This window comes from Peromyscus leucopus, chromosome 3 (assembly GCF_004664715.2).
Source record: "Peromyscus leucopus breed LL Stock chromosome 3, UCI_PerLeu_2.1, whole genome shotgun sequence".
NCBI classification, from domain to species: domain Eukaryota; kingdom Metazoa; phylum Chordata; class Mammalia; order Rodentia; family Cricetidae; genus Peromyscus; species Peromyscus leucopus.
This window is the reverse complement of record NC_051065.1, coordinates 10,401,345-10,418,318: the sequence shown is the minus strand read 5'-3', so window position 1 is coordinate 10,418,318 and position 16,974 is coordinate 10,401,345. Positions and strand designations below refer to the sequence as shown.

General features: G+C 38.3%; 1 long non-coding RNA gene across 1 annotated transcript in view; it reads right to left on the bottom strand.

Moving 5' to 3' along the window:
- The window catches only part of LOC119087514, a 52,118-nt gene that overhangs the window by 23,101 nt on the left and 12,043 nt on the right, over positions 1-16,974 (bottom strand). The gene's annotated exons all lie outside the window — the stretch shown is intronic.

The window sequence follows — 16,974 nt, the reverse complement described above, 5'->3', positions numbered from 1 at the left end:
TTAATCAAATATGTACATTTTATTTTTGTCTTTCATCTCATTTTGTATGTTTATGGTACAGTATTAATTAATATTATTTGTTTACAAGATTTATTTTCAAATTTTTCTTCAAAACATTTTCAACTTACACTGGGAGACAATGAAATCCATTATTGTAGTAATTAAAGCAAAATTGATTTGTAAAACAAAATCTCTGCAAAATTTTTAGATGATTATATTTTTGAAGTTTTAACAAGTGTTGAAAGTTATATAATATAAAGAGGGATTTAATTTTTGACTGAGTCACATGATTTGCTTTTCGACTCCTGACAACAAAAACTACAGGCATTAGTTAATGATCAAACAAAAAATAATTCTTTAATTAAAAAACTTTACTTGGAAATAAATCTTTGCTGAAAAAATACTGTTTTCATACTTAAATGAGAACTTGTCATGATGTTTTTGTTGATGCTCCCCACACAATGTACTCCTTTTTTTTTCTCAACTGGGGTGTATTTTGAAATAATAGAAAGAAAAAATAGATATGTTACCCTTTTTTTGTTCTTATGTTAGTTTCTGGGACTTAACTTTTGGTGTTATGATAAATTTTAGGACCGCATGTGGCTTTAGGATGCCTAAGACATCAGAGGGATTGCAGGGTGATATTTATGAACTAGAATACATTAGATTCACAGAATGGCTGAGCAAGAAGACCAGTCATAAAGAGCAATCATGTAGAAAACAACAGTAAAGCAAACTGACACAACATACTAATATATGATCATTCACAGGAAAAGACCACAACCCAACCCAAAAGGTAGCAAAGCCAAACCACACTAAAGGCTAAGCTAAACATAAAAACTTGCTAGGTCTCTGTAGAAAAATTCTACCTCTTAGGGCCAGCAACTTACATGTGTCTGATTTATGAATAGGAATATTTAAGAACAAAGCCTGCATATGTTAAAAAGAAATAAAATTAATAGAAAGGTCTGAGTTAAGTAAATGGTCGATGATAAGTTCAGAACTTTTTTATTAAACAGTTGAAAAGCTCAAAATCTGAAGTGGCAAGCTTTTATCCTTTGTCGTCCGTAAGGCAGGGAGTCTGGCTTGACATTCCTCACACCAGAAATAAAAAATAAGGTAAGATTAAAAAAAAAAAAAAAAAAGAGGGAAGGAAAAGAAACCCACTAGGTATGCCTGCCTCTATGTTAATTAAGTATACATAAATCACCTTTTCCTTACATATTAATCAGAATCATTATAAGTATAGCACCAAAATGATGTCTTCCATCTCAATACCAGCCCAAATTCTATCTGTACCTCTTTGAAATTATTTTCATGCCTTTGACAATTAAATTCACACATCAAGAGGTAGTGTGTTATTTGTGAATACTTTATTTGAGAGGGGAAAAAAATCACAAGTAAGCTTTAAGATTGTAAAGTATTGATCTGTGAGAAATCAGAAGTCTGTTTTTTTTAAAAATACTTGCAGTAAATATATGAACATGATTATTTTCTCTAAATGCAGTCATAGTGATGAAAAGCAGAAGGCAGACAACTGGTCTGCACTAGAGTAGCAATAAAATGCACCAATCTGTCCTTACACTCCTAAATATGCTGTAATATTGACATCTGAAACAAAAACAACCGTCCTATTTATTACATGTCAGGAAAACCTCTTCAACTCCAGCTCAGACAACGTTACACATTTAAATAATGGCATTCTCTGTAGGACTTAATACTGGACTGTGACTATTTGACCTGGGATGTCATTAACAACTTATACATTTTAAAATCACGTTTTGAAATGCGCCAAAACTAAGATCGTAGTGAATTTAATTTCAAAGGCAGACTCTCCCTCCTTTTATGCGGTCTGTGGTGATCCTGGATTTTTTTCTACACTGATATGAAATGTTAATGAGCAGAGTCACGGTGTACCGTTTCACCTGGAGCAATGAAAACATTAAAATCTCTTTAGAAGCCTGAATAAAACTTTATTTTATAAATATAATCCATGTTAAAGCTCTGCCGTTTCGCTGCACGTTTGAAATAAGGGCACATGGAAAAATATGGAAGCGTTTCCTTTGAGATAGCTAACTAAAGCTACAAAATGAGCGCGCTCCAACATTTCCAAGGAACACGGTTCAAAAGTTGTACGATTACTACTAAGGTTGTTTTATTCTCTCCCACATTTGGAACAGGAAGTCTGTGTTGTTCTTGAAGAATTCTGAAAAGCAATGTCACACTCTGATGACCTCTTCTCCTCATTAAAACGTTCCCAAAGATAGCGCTCTGCATGATGTTTTGTGGCTTCGGCAGCCATGAACTAATTTGTACCTCTTATTTTGATCATGCGCTGGCGGAAGCACCAAACAATATTTTCCTTTAAACACAGAGAGGCCTTTCAACAGCTCAGCATGCACTCCTACCCTCTTTTTAATCTTGGAGCACCTATTTATTTGCTCTTTTCACGGCCAAATCTTCTTTGCTCCTTTCTATCCCCTGAAAAGCGGCTAGTTAAAAATCTTCAGTGTTTTTTCTTCATAGGCTTAAACCACTAAAAGGGGTATTTCCATAAAAACAGAGATGAGGGTTTATAGATAGAGTCAGAGGCCAATTTACATTTCTAATTTTTAATCCTATCGAGCTAAAATAATAGTTATTTAGTTACTACCTATCTGTAATAGGCATAACCACTAAAACTAGCATGGAAAAATACATATTGCTTAGGAAAATTACTTTTTTAAAGTTTCCTGCAGTGAAGTTTAGAAGATTCTGCTTGAAGCTTATTTGTAACTCTCAGATTCACTTGCTTATTTTCTGTACTGTTACGTTCTCTTTGGGACGGCAATATCAGGCCTTCGTAAAGGTGTCTCTTTATCACTGAGGTGTGTGGAGAATATTTCAGGCAATATGCAGGAATTTGTCCTTATTGAGAGACATGTATTTAATTTAGTAAGAAAAGAGGAAGAAAACTATAATCAAATGTCACTGGTAATGTACATAACTTTTTAGACAGTGATGTTGTGAGCCTCAATGATAAAAGCAAATAAAGGTAATTTGAGGATTCAAAAGCATTGTCTTAAATGTGCGTTAACATGAGAATATACCAACAACTGAATAAAATATGGTTATTCCATGAAGCCAATGGACAGTTATAAATAGAATAGCAGCTAAGATCTAATGTCTCCTAGAGGAGGAATCTGCAGCCATCTACTTATAAATAGATTCCTACTTCACATGATTTATTCTTATGAGATAGATATACTTACACCTTGGATTTCTTTTAAACATATTGAACCTACTAATAGAAATAATTTACCTTTAAATAATCTTGTTAAACCATTAAAGATGTGTTCAATCTCAATAAAAATTTCAGTATCATATAAAGTTGTTTAAGATGTTTACTTACTAGCTTTCAATTTATTTGGAATCAATTGATTCTCGAGTGTTTTGTTTTACATAAACATGCAGTTCACTCAAGTAGCTTTTTCAATTTATTTGTGAAACTAAACTGTTGTTTAAATCAAATAACTAAAGGTAGTGCATATAAAATGATATCATGAATATTCAATTTTAAGGAATTCAATTTAAAATTTTCCAAGTAAAATCAATCAATATTGCCAAAATACGTTATCTGGAAATTTTCAAATTATTGCATATAGTTAATTGATCTATCTCTTGACTTTAGATCACTTCATGATTAATCTTTTTCATTGGCTCATCCACTCCAGTGGCAAATTAGAATTTGTAAACATTGTTAATTTCATGTAATAGTCTTCAAAATGTAACTAGTTTTGCTGCTTAGAATTGTTTCTTCCATAAATTGTCTTTAGCTAATTTAATCTTTAAAAAATTAAATTTAACTGTGTGTCCTATTGTGCCTCTATTGTCGCTTAAACATTGTTTTTCATAAACATATATAGTGACCAGCAATTATCAGAAAATTTCTTGATAATCTTTTCCTCCAACTTAAAGAATTTGCCCAGTTATTCTAATATATCTATTTAAATATTTTTTTAATTTTTGACATATTCAACTCTAAGTTACATTTATTGTTTTGTATTTTGTTTTGACTTACAGTCAGCAAACCCTTACCAGTGGGCTTCTCTGGCCTCAGAGAAAATCAACACACAGCATCATCTTCCTGGGGTTCCTGGCTTACTCACCTGGTGTTTTTCCACTTTGTGAAATAAATTCAGATTGCGCTGGATGTGAACATAGGCCCTGCCTCTGAGCCTCTGTAAGTCTGATCAAGTCAATTCATAAATGGAGTCTTAACTTTCCCAGTTACAAAGCGGGTTTAGTGATCAATCTTGTGAGGTTTGTAAATGATTGGAAAGGCTATCGGTAAAGAAGAAGATGATGGTAGATGGTGGATGGCATTCTGTCAAACTTCAAGAAGCCTGAGCTGCTTCTTCAGTGCACAAGTTATTTTACCTTCCTATCAATTCATGTGTGAGCTAAATTCTAAGTCCTACTTTGTTGAGAATGACTTGATATGGTAGTTGTGAAAAACTCTTAAATAGTATAAATACTATAGAAAATTATTATAATATCATACAAATAAGATTTGAGACTTCCAAACCCAGAGAATTGCTGTTTTTATAACCCTGAACTTTTTTGTGCTAAAAAAAGGAAGATTCAGAAATATATTCCTCAGGTTCAAATAACTAGCTAAATATTTCATCCTTCCTTCATGATATGTAAATCTGCCTCAACACGCTTGATAAGGAGATACCACCTACTCTGTAGAGGACATCTTAAATTAAAAGCTACACTACCGTAAACTATGACAAGTTTATTTATTTAATAAAACACAATCAATTACTGCATTCGCAACTAGTTCGAAATAACAAATTGGGGGAAAAAGAGAATCAAATCTAAACTGTACATGGCCTTTTCAGTAAGGGCACTGTGATTTGTTTTGGTTTGGGTTTGGGTTTTTGGTTTTTCAAGACAGGGTCTCTGGGTGTCCTGAAGTCCACAGAATCATCTAACCTGCTCGTAGGGCCACACAGAGACTGAATCGACAACCAGGGAGCGTGCTCGGGACTGACCTAGGCCCTCTGCGTATATGTTAACAGCTATGTAGCTTGCTCCTCTTGTGGGACTCCTAACAGTGGGAGCAGGGGCTGCCTCTGACTCTCTTAAGCTTTGGGGGTTGCCTTAATGAGGGAGGCGCCTAGTTTTATTGCACCTTGATATGCCATGTTTGGCTGATATCCATGGAAGGCCTGCCCCTTTCTGAATAGAAATGGAGAAGTGGATGGGAAATAGAGGGAGGTGGGTGAGGAGGGACTGGGAGGAGAGGAGGGAGGGGAAACTGTGGTCGGGGTGTAAAATAATAATAATAATAATAATAATAATAATAATAATAATAATAATAATAATAATAATATTTTAAGCACAATTTTTGTCTGTCCCCTTCTCTGGTGCATTCTGACTTCTCTCCACTAGATGTCCCCACTATGTCATAAAGAGGCGCTCTTCTCAGACAGCCTTGTTAAGGAGCCGCTGCATCTTTTTGAAGTGAATCCTGGGATACCTTGTCAAATGATTTTTATTCCTGAGTTCATTTTAACTTCCAAATTAGCAAGCTACTAATCTAGGGAGAAGTGCAATCATTTAAAGATGGGCGGGGGGGGGGTGACTGGGAGACAGAATGTAACTTTGCAGGTTTAAGAAGCAATTAAAGAATATGTATATCTTCTTTCTGAGGCATGTTTAAGAAATCAAAGAGCTGGAATGAGGTAAAAATCCTTAGAGAAAAAGTTCACAGCCTTGAAAGGGGGGATTCTTAACACAACTTTTAATTGTACTGATTTCAAAGGATGAATAACATTTACACAAAATAGTTCAGAAAACTTTACTAACAGCAGGAGATTTGTTTAATTTGAACTTTAATAAATTAAAGGATTTTTTTTTAAAGCCAAGGCTTAAACGGTCACCTAACGTTTCTCTTCCTAATTCACACAAAAAGCAAAGGCTGCCAGACTGAAATACAATAATAATTGCTACACGGGATATTCAATGAGAGCTATGCTTGCAAAATGCTGTCTTTTCCCATCACCCCCCAAAAGTCCTATTGGGCCCATGCTACAGGAGACTTCCACCTCTGCCTGAAAAATAGCATCCTCTGGCTTCTGTGGCAGTGGTGTGCCACACTGCCGAGAGCTTCCTTCTCTAAAGAAATTGAAGAATCCCTACAAGGTGTATCAAAACGGAAACGCTCTGGCAGTGCATCTCTGCCTCTTGGGGCAAGAGGTAACAAGTTCAGCCTGTGAAGTAGAACAATCTCTGCCCCAGAGCAAGAGAGGAAATAAAACACAAGAGCCTTCTGATGAATTCTCTCTTACTCAGAGTTAATGCGGGCATCCAGGAACAATGGCCCCCTCTAACCAGAGTTGAAGCCTCCATTCACTGCCCTGCACTCCACGCCCAGAGCAGGAACAATGGCCCATTCTCGTCGCTTCCCAACCAGTCCTGGCCTTTCAACAAGCCTCCTCCTCCGTTCAGAGCCTCTTCCCTTCCAGTGTCCTTTGATTAAAGCACACCTTTCATCCCTCTAGTGTCTTATTTTTATTATTTATTATGTCAAGAATAAAGCTAACGTTAAAAGAAAGTTTAAATCACTGAATCTTGAATGTCTTTAGTTTATAATCAAGGTTAGAGAAGTCAATACTATCTAAAGGAACCCTAGAGAACAATTTAATGATAAATTATGAAATCCTGGTAACAATTGATTCATGCATTGTAGTTACTTACACTCTATCAAGAAAGATTTATACAGGATATGAAGCTAGCAGTAGACTAAAACAAAACAGCAAAACGCTGAAGACCTGGACAGGTAACGGGAGGCCAATGAGAAGCCACTGGGAATTCTCCCGGTGAGAAGATGAAGATATGCAAATGAGCAAGCCTAATAGGAAGGTAGAAGTCAGCTGTATGTGGGAAAAGCACCCAGAAGCACCTGGACAAAATGGCCATGGCATTCAGTAGGCTGGGTAGCACAAATCCAAGCGTAAGAGACCCAAACAGAATCCTTAAGAGTATTTTAAGTCAGAATATTCTAGAAATACGGAAGGAATATTCTAGAAATATTACCACAGCAAGTTAGATGCGGTAGATAACATGGGAAAGGAAGTGCTAATCCTGCCATGGAAGGTAAAGGAATATCAAAAAAACATATCTATTTAAATAATCTGATAAGAGGGATCAAGAAAAAGAACCAGAAACCACAGAAAAAGAAGCAAATGTATTAAATAAAGCATAGTGCAAAAAAAAAAAAAAAATAGGTGCAAGGCATGGTTTAGGCATGGAAAAGCACTCACTACGTCTTTCTTAAATCCTATAATAGAACATTCTCTGCCAGAGAGGAGGGCCAATTTATGTATATGTTCTGTTAGCATTCTACAGAACTAATATCCCATTTTGATCACTTTGCCTCTATAGTAACTCCATCCCAGAAGACTACATCTTTGAGAAGTAGAGGATAAACTCACATAAGTAGAAGATTCTTTGTCAAATCTCAAATTCCTGCTAAGAACAAAGTCTAGGTAATTTTAAGCCACTACATCCTTAAAATTAATAAAATGAAACAAGATACATGCTGTATGAAGTAAAGCAACAATCCAGCAGGCTGGGACCACACAAGCCTACCAGTGACTATCTTAAATATACTTCCTAAATGAATATAACAGTCCATGGACAGAACTTAGAGCCAAAACGATAAGGCAGATGAGACCTATCTTCCATTCTGTTCCTATTCGGGGTCTTCTGTAGGCACTCTGCATTCTGGAGCCCCTGGTACTGTCCCCTTTTCATTGTTCAAGAAATAGGGTGCCTCCAGTGTGCTGCCACATCCACTGGAGATGTAAACCAGCAGTCTAGGGTCCTTTCTGGGCTGTCACCCAAATCCCCCCATCCAGAAGTCAGCCATTCATTTAAAAAACAATTATGTTGTGTAGAGTATCAACCCCTGTAGGAGACCAGGGAAAAAGTTCTCTGACATGATTCACACCCTCTAGTCATTTACAATTGCTGTAAATTACAGAGGACTACAAACAGATGCATCGAGCTAATGAATAATGCCCAGAAGTTAGTGCTGTAGGAGCTGACCCAGGAGTTCACAGGAGGAATATATCAGCAAGGTGGGATATAGCCAATGAAAGCAAAAATTAAAATACCATTTCCCAATTTAAATTGCCTGATCAATTGATTTAAATATCCAAAATGATTAAAAGACTTGTAACTGCTTAAACTACTATATTCTCATTATTATGTTAATACAATGAATATAAAGAATTTTCTATAAGAATCATTTTCAAAATTCTAAATAATTTTTTAAAACTAAGTTTTTTATGATGATATCTGTAAACATTCTTTTGCAATGAACTGTGAAGGCCTTCAAATTATGATAGGCTTGTTTAATTACCATTTATACAAATCAGATCACTAGCCTAGCCCATCCTTAGTACCACTGAGGCAGAGAAGCTTCCTTGTGCAGTGGGCATTCCTTAATGTGGAGACTTATAACTGCTCAAAGTGGTGAGCATAAGTGACTGTGAGTGCTCAGCCCTAAATGGGGCATCTATATCAACACTGCCCCTCCCCAAGGCTTTGTGATCATCAATAGAAAGGGAGCAGAAAGATTCTAAGAGTCAGAGGGAATTGACAGCTACAGCTTAGCAGTGTTTTCCGGACACGATGGGCAGTAGCACACATGAACTCACAGGGGTTGTGACGATATGCACAAGGTCCACAACATGTGTAAGACCAGCACACAATCAAGCCAGAAAAAACCCCAGTGTGCGTGAGGCTAGGGGAGGGAGGAGGAGGGAGTCACAAAGTCCCACCCCCTAGCAAAGGTGGGATTAACAACTGGCTGCTGAGAGAGTCAATGTCCTTCAGGGACTCGGCCCCTAAGAAGCTACCCATGGTCCAAATAGATAATTCCTTACCCATGCATACACAGACAACACTACCTGGACTGGGGCGGGGGGGGGGGGAAGAGAGAGAGAGAGAGAGAGAGAGAGAGAGAGAGAGAGAGGGAGGGAGGGAGGGAGGGAGGGAGGGGGAGGGAGGGAGGGAGGGAGGGAGGGAGGGAGGAGAGAGAGAGAGAGAGAGAGAGAGAGAGAGAGAGAGAGAGAGACCTTGGAAATGAAAGAGAATAATGGAGAGGAGGCTGAAGGGGAGAAAATGCGGGATGGATTTGACTAAAATACATTGTATGCATGTATGAAAATTGTAAGCAATAAAAAGTGTTGGAATTCAAAGTTTAAGTATCAATAACACCTTCAGAAGTACCAAATGTGAGTCTAAAGATGTAACTGATACATGACAATAGCCTGGTGCTAAGATTATGTGGTCAGGTCTGAGGTTTGTGAGCATTTTTCAGACATGATCAGGACATTATTTCGGTTTATCTCATCTTACTGTAGTCACAGAGTGACTTTGTTGGGTGTTGGTGCCAGTTAGGTTAAGTGAAACTGACTTTTCAGAAGACCAAGTTATTCTTCATTTTCTTTCCGAACTGCAGCCAGTGAGGCTTTGCCATGAGTTCCCCTAGTGTTTATGAAGACATAGACTAATGATTGACTGAGAGAGCTCAAGAAGCAGACAAGGGTCACACTGAAGCGATGGATTTCTGAGACTATTAACTAAATTGGAGGAGGCAGATTCACTTTAAGAAAGAGCTCTTTTTTCTAGGATATTCTCCAACACATCTTTGGGCCCCTAGCAATAATAATTTCACACTATGGCCCTTGAGACAAGGCCATAGCTGAATCTGTCCAGCAACACTACTCAGAAACTGGAAAGCGAAATTACTGGAACCCAAATGAACCCTGCACAGAGCTCGGTTTGCCAAAGGTGAATTTAGGGATTTATAAGATGTGATTTTTTGGAGTATCTCTGAGGGTTATTGAATACTACATTACAGACAGTCAATAATTGAGAAACACAGAGAGAAGCAGAGATGCAGTCACTGGACAGCTGTGAAAATTTTCAGTTCCTGTTTCTAATCTCTTTCTGAGTACCAGCTGTGTTCTCACCCTGAGTTCTTTGTCTCCATGACATACTTTCTACTTTTGCTCAAACTAGCTCTAGACTAGTTCTGGAATTTACAAAAAGAAATACTTTATTCTCAAAAATAGTTTAACATCTGAAACAAATGTAGCACAGACCTCCTAACTATGGTTCAGTGTTAAGTCCTCCCCATCCTTGTTTTTTCCTTTTGTAGAATTCTCTTCCTTCTAGCTGGTTGCTCTACACCCAGCCTCCTTTGCAGCTATGTATGACCACATGAGTAGGTTCAGTCTAGTAGTATGTGAGAGAAAACAATTCATGCAACTTTAAGATTATCTCCTGTAGATAGGCACCCAGCTCTTAGTTTCCATTTTTCAATCACTCCTACACTGGAAAATGGCAATAATTGGAATAGCTGAAAAGGTGGCTGGACAGAACCAATCCATCGACAAGCATCATGGTGGCCTTACGTAGAAGAGTCTATCATTATCCTAGGACCACTTGCCTGACTTTACATTAGCAACATAAAAGCAGAATAAAGTTCTATATGAGCCACAACACAAATATGAATGAGTCCCAAGCTACAATTTATAACAAGCGTCTGTCACTTATGCTAACCGAGAGAGGGTGATATTCTGGTCATTTCTGAGGTTTGCATGGGGTTGTTTTTTATACAATTAAGCATGAGACTCTTCCTAATCGACACCGAGAGGTTGTCATAACAGACCTTCAGAGTACATGCAGAGCTAGCCGAGCAGAGAATATGAGAGCAGTAATTCCCATTCCGGGATGAAAAGCTGAATGAAGTGCAACATGAAAGAGACAAGCATTCATCCTGGGTTTCCCAGCTGGAAGCAGATAGAGAAAACATGTTTAGTGAGCTGAAATTTCTGAAGTCTAAATCAAGAAATTGAATAGATGTCTTGCCAAATTCAATTCTGTACATCACCACTTGCTGTGTACATGATTGATGCTTCTATTAGGCAGCCGCAGGATCCTGGCACTTGGAATGGGAGTGGGAGGAGTCAGGGAAGTAGGGAAACCACCTTCGGTTCCGCCAGCTAGTGCTGCCTCTAGTTCTGCACACAGAGCAGGATGGCCCAAATAAGTTAAACACAGGACTGGGTAGGAAGGGAAGAAGTGCCAGAGGAGACAAGAAGTGAGGGATCTTCAGATGTGCCTCCTTCGTCTGGTACTTTATAAGTATTTATGGGTTCACCACTGCTCTGGGGCAAAAGAAGAGACTCGGTACAAAGTCTCTATAGATATCATTCATCTAAATATATGGATGATTAGCCTTAGGTGTGCATAAGGAAAGGATACACAACAGCATACGTTTACCACAAGCTGTATGTTTTGCTAATGTAAATTAAATTATAAGTAAAATTGACAGAAATTCATTTTGGTTCTATAACATTGGGCTACAGGGATAGAGGGTTTGTTGCTGCTGGAGGTTTGTGGGAGTTAGGTTATTATATTAATCTATTTGGCTAGATGTGGTGCCCAGTTTATTTGATCAACGACTAACTTAGGCCTTACAATGAAATGTTTTAGGTGTGATTAAAATTTAAAAAAAAAATTGACTGTAGATAAGGCTGGACCACATTCAACCAATCGAACCTTAAGAGAAAAAGTGCTAAGGTAAGCCAAAGGAGAAGCAATTCTGCCTCAGAACTGCAGCACAGAAAACCTGCTTCCATAGGCTTGCATTGCCTAGAAAGCAGATTTGATATTCGAGACTGCAAGACTGTCTCCTACCCAATCCCTACCCTGAGAGCCTACCACTGTCAAACCAGTCAGTTCCTTAAAATCTCTCTCTTGCCCTTACTCTGTGTGTGTGTGCATGTGCGTGTACGTGTGCGTGTGTGTGTGTGTGTGTGTGTGTGTGTGTATTTCTCTATCTTTAGATATCTCAATGCATATTTTATCACATGTCTCTATCTACATACACATATATATCACCAAGGAAAGTTTAAACATGGCTTCATCTTGAATAATAATCAGTTACTTGTTTTCCTCAACCTGTAGAAGAATGCAAATTGTTTTCACATTAATAGCCACAAATAGTAATATGAATAAATAAATAAATAAATGATTTTCCAAATAGTTTCACACTAGTTCCTCTTTCTTCCTGAAAGTCTAGGAACCCTGCCCTCTTTTTCTTCCCTTCCCAAATGATGGTCACTGTGTCACATTAAAATCCGTGCTACCAAGAAAACAGGCTGAAATACGTAAATTCCACCTCTCCAGAAAGCTATCTGAAAACAATGCCCTTGCCTCTGTTCTCCTACAGGAAGTAGTTAACACAGTCCACTCTGGAGCATATCCTAGGGGAGCCTCCAGCTCACAGCACAGGAGCGCCTCCCTTTCTGCATACATATGCAAGGTCATAACTGTTAGACAGACACACTTGCAGCAAACACATTGAACTCAGGGAGTCAGAGTATTTCAATCCACAAACTAAAATCCTACAGCCTAAAAGAAATATTTTATTTGTTAGGGCACCCAGGAGATCCAGTCAAGTCCCAGATAGTTTCAGTTGCAGAAATACTCCCAGGGAAAAAAGGTGGGGGGGGTTGGGATTTATATAAATCCAGATGCAAGAATGAATTGAATCCACACCTTAATAAAGTGGAATTCCCAGCGCTGGCCCAAAACTAATACAAAGTAATTGTATAGCGGCAAAACTTCTCAGGTTACTTAAAAACTTAAACTGCCATAACCTCTATGACAAGTAATATAAGACTTCGAGACTCTCATATGGATAAAACTAGAAAAACACCTACTGACTAAGGTAGCCCAAGCACAGAGAAACAAAGGCTGGATGCTTTCTCTTGAATGTGGATCCTAGTTCAAATCTCTGACTTTGTATGTTCAACGTAGAGATCCTGTGGAGACCAGCAATAGAGAAATATGGCACTGGGAGCGAGGTGCATTATCAGAGAGGGCAGGTAGTGCATTGTAGGTGACATGAAAATAGAGAAGAGGAATACAGAGTATCGAATAGCTTAAGTGGGGAGGGAATGGACAGCTAAGGAGACAAAGGAATGGGGAAAGCTTACTAACATAAGCCATATGGAAATCTACAATCTTATAATCAAACTAAAAAAATTAACTGGAAAGGAGATATCCTGAATGGTAAACAAGCAAACAAACAACCTTCACCTCAAGCTACGGTTTACTGAACAAACAAACAAAAAAGAAAACCCCAATGGTAGATTTGAGATAGCTTCTTGCAAGTTGTTGGTCAAGGAGGCCCCATACTCCAGGGCCCGGAGGCCACCAAAACAGCCCATGCTTTTTTCCTTGCTCTTGTTTGCCCACCAGAGCTGGATGTTATGACTCTTTTCTTTGAAGGCACTATGCACCTTGGTTGTATGATATACAGAAGCCCAGCTGGAAGCGAACTGGAAACTTCTTCCCTACTGGGCAGTTTCAAAGTACTACATGGAAGGAAGACTGGCTGGGGAGAAAAAGATACCAATGATCTTACCTAGATGTAAAGCTATCAACCAAAATACCAGCCACCAGGGAATATATGTACACCTGCGCAATAATGGCCTGGCTGTTGTGGAGATAACAACAAATGGCATTTTGTTTCTCTTAGGGCACATTCCACAGGAGGGAATCCCATACATGTTACTGTAAACCCACTCAAAACCCTATGACAAAGAAGGTCATAGCACTTTAGAGAGAACTTAATTCTATTGTTTAGCTAAATTTACACAGAGTTCAAACACCTTGTAAATATGTATGTCTATAATCATGAACAGTTACCTTCAGCTTTAATCAGAGAAGTCTCTCCAGTGAACTGTAATGAGACATTATGACTGCATAAAGTATTGAGAAGAAGTGATGGTTGAATGCTCAGCCTTAAACATGGCATTTGTATTATCTCCATGGCTCATAGACTATTGCAGAAGTAGGGGGAAGAAATAAGGGCTTCCTGCAAATTGTCACCTTCTGGGCAATACAGAGGCATTTTCTATCCCAAACTCTAAACTTGAATGATTGCACTGGGATGCACAAGGATGGGCCCATCAACAGCCAGGCAAGGACGGAGGAGGGGCTTAAGGAGGCCTCCTCCTGGCTGATGAACTTTTTTCTCTGAACAGATTTGGGGAAAGGGGGTGTCATTGCCTTCAGTTGTGTTCCCACTGATTACCCCTCAAGGCTCCAATTCACAGTTCTAAACCAAAGCTCCCACACATCACCCTGATTAATCCAAATGAGTCACAAAACAAAATCAAAACCATGAAGCTGAGAAAGGACCATGTAGGGGAAAGTGGAGATTAATAGGGGTTACAGAGTAATAAGAAAATGAGGGGCTAAAATCAGAATGCATTATATACAAATGAAATAGTCAAATAACTAAATTTTGTTTAAATCTCTAAAAGGGATGAAGGAGAGAATCTAGCCATCACCATTTCACGTTTCCAAGCACAAAATAAAGCTAAGAAAGTCAGTGACAAATGGAAACAAACACAGACAAGAAATGAAAAGGTTTCCTTTCTGTCTCAGTAATTATGAAAAAACTTAAGTGAGAGCCCACCAGTATGATATACCTAACACAACTGAATGGTATTTAAAAGAGTGGTTTCAGTACCTTTCTTGATGAGGGGATGCAATGAAGGAATTCTTTAACCACAAAAACATGAAAAATTGTAAATCTACAAGAACCAAATAAGTCCCAAAATAGAGTTGGCCTGAAACTCCATCCCATTCCTGACAAAGTAGAGATGGAGGTTTAACAGGCTTGCGGTTGGTTTTTAAGAAACCAAGTGTGGGATGTAAGCACATCCCCTCAATCCACAAACCAGGACTCCTGACGAAAGCAGTGTCCTGGTTTGCTTTTAATTGCTGTGATAAACACCATGACCAAAAGCGACTTGGGAGAAGGGTTTATCTTATTTTATACTTTATGGAAGCAGGAAGCCTGGGCAAGAATTCAAGCAGGAACTAGAGGCAGGGACTGAAGGAGAAAGCATGGTGGAATGTTGTCTCCTGGCTTGCTCCCCATTACGTGTTCAGCCTGGTCTCTTATACACCCCAGGGCAACATAACTGGGGTAGCAATGCCCTCCTACCTCAATTATTAATCAAGAAAATGCCCCATAGGCTTGCCTACGGGCCAATCTGATGGAGACACTTTCTTGTGTCCCTCTTCCAAGATGACTCTAGCTTGTGTCAAATTGACAAGGAAACACAAAACAGTGCAAGCAGCATCAAAAGTTCCTGAAGAATCACTCTGCTTACAACTTACAGAGAGGTGACCATGCAGACTTGTGGCTAAGAAAGGCACAGAAAGAAGCTGGAGAAGTTACCAGACTCAGGAATTTTTAACCCCTGTATGTGGCAAAATAACAAAACTGGAAAATGGTCATGAACGCATCCAGAGTTGATGATACCTGCAGGTTCTTTCCAAAATCAAATGTCAGTCTTCTTCAGTGACCCACTTTAATACATACCTCAAACAGACGTTTCTGACAGCAAACACAAGACCCACTGTAATACACACACCTCAAAGAGGGTATGTTTCTCACAGTGAATACAAGGTTGTCTCACAGTGAAAGCGCAGCAAACTCTGAAGAAATAAACAACTTTTAGAGTTAAGATCTATATCACAATCCTGTTAGAACAAGTTCCAAAGATGGCTGCTCTTTTAATAATCAGAAATGAATCTATTTCATAAGCTTATGTAAACAGAAGGGGGCTAGTGAAAGCACAGTGAAGGAATACGTGTTATGAAAGCTGGCCCAGATATTTGAAAAAGAACAAAATTAAATTATTAGCAACTAAAAATGTAATCCAGACAGTAAGGAACTCAAAGTTTAATGATAAAATATATAAGGCAAAACTCAAGAGAAATCTGTAAGTTATGAGACATTAACAAATAAAATACACAAAATAGAACACAGGGAGTCAAGAGAATGGAAACTTTGGAAATTAGCAGACAATAAAATAGATAGAAAGACTCCAACGTAACCATAGTTCCAGAAACGAATGGGAGAAAGACTTATAAGAAATGTTTACAAATATGTGGATGAGCTATTTCCTGATATGACAAAGACAGAAACCCTCAGCTTTTGAACACTCAACAAACTCCAATGTGAATCAATAAAAAGAAGTTGAGACCGAAACATACCTTAGTGAAACTTCATTGTGGAAAACAATAGTAAATTCTTAAAACATAGGAAAATTAGCTACAAGAAATAATTTGACTGCTGGATGATTTCTTTTTTTCTTTCATTTTTTGAAATTATAACATAATTACATTATTTCTCACTTCCTCTCCCTTCCTATAAACTCTTCCATGTTACCCTTCTTGCTTTCTTTCAAATTCATGATCTCTTTTTTAGTTAGTTGTTGCTACATATATATGTATATATATGTAAATACAGCCTGCCCAAATCTGTATGGTGACATTTGTATGCATGTGTTCAGGACTGACCATTGGTATTGACTAACCAACTGGCATGTTCATCCCTGGGAAAGACTAGTTCTCCTGCGCTCAGCATTCCTTAGGTCCTGTAGAGGGTTTTCCTCTTTCCATTTTACCATGTCTATTGGTGATGTCCTTGTTCAGCTTCTGTCTGGGCAGTCATGTCTGTGAGAACTTATGGGTGTAGCTTCTGACCCAATTTCACAGCACACCACCTGATCTTCCAGCTCTTAGAGCCTTTCTACTCTCTCTTCTACAATGTTCCCTGAGCCTTAGGTAAGGGAGTTGTTTTGTAGATGTTTATGTTGGGACTGGACTCCACAACAGCCTGAACAGCCCTCTCAGCATAAGAAATGAGGAGACTGAAATAATAATTAAAAGTCTTCTAGACAAGAAAAAGGAAAAACAAAGTCCAGGGCCAGATGGATCCACAGCAGAATTCTGCTAGACTTCCAAAGATCTACAAACAATCCTTCAAAAATTATGCAAAAAAAGAGAAGAGGAAGAGGAGGAGGAAGGAGAACT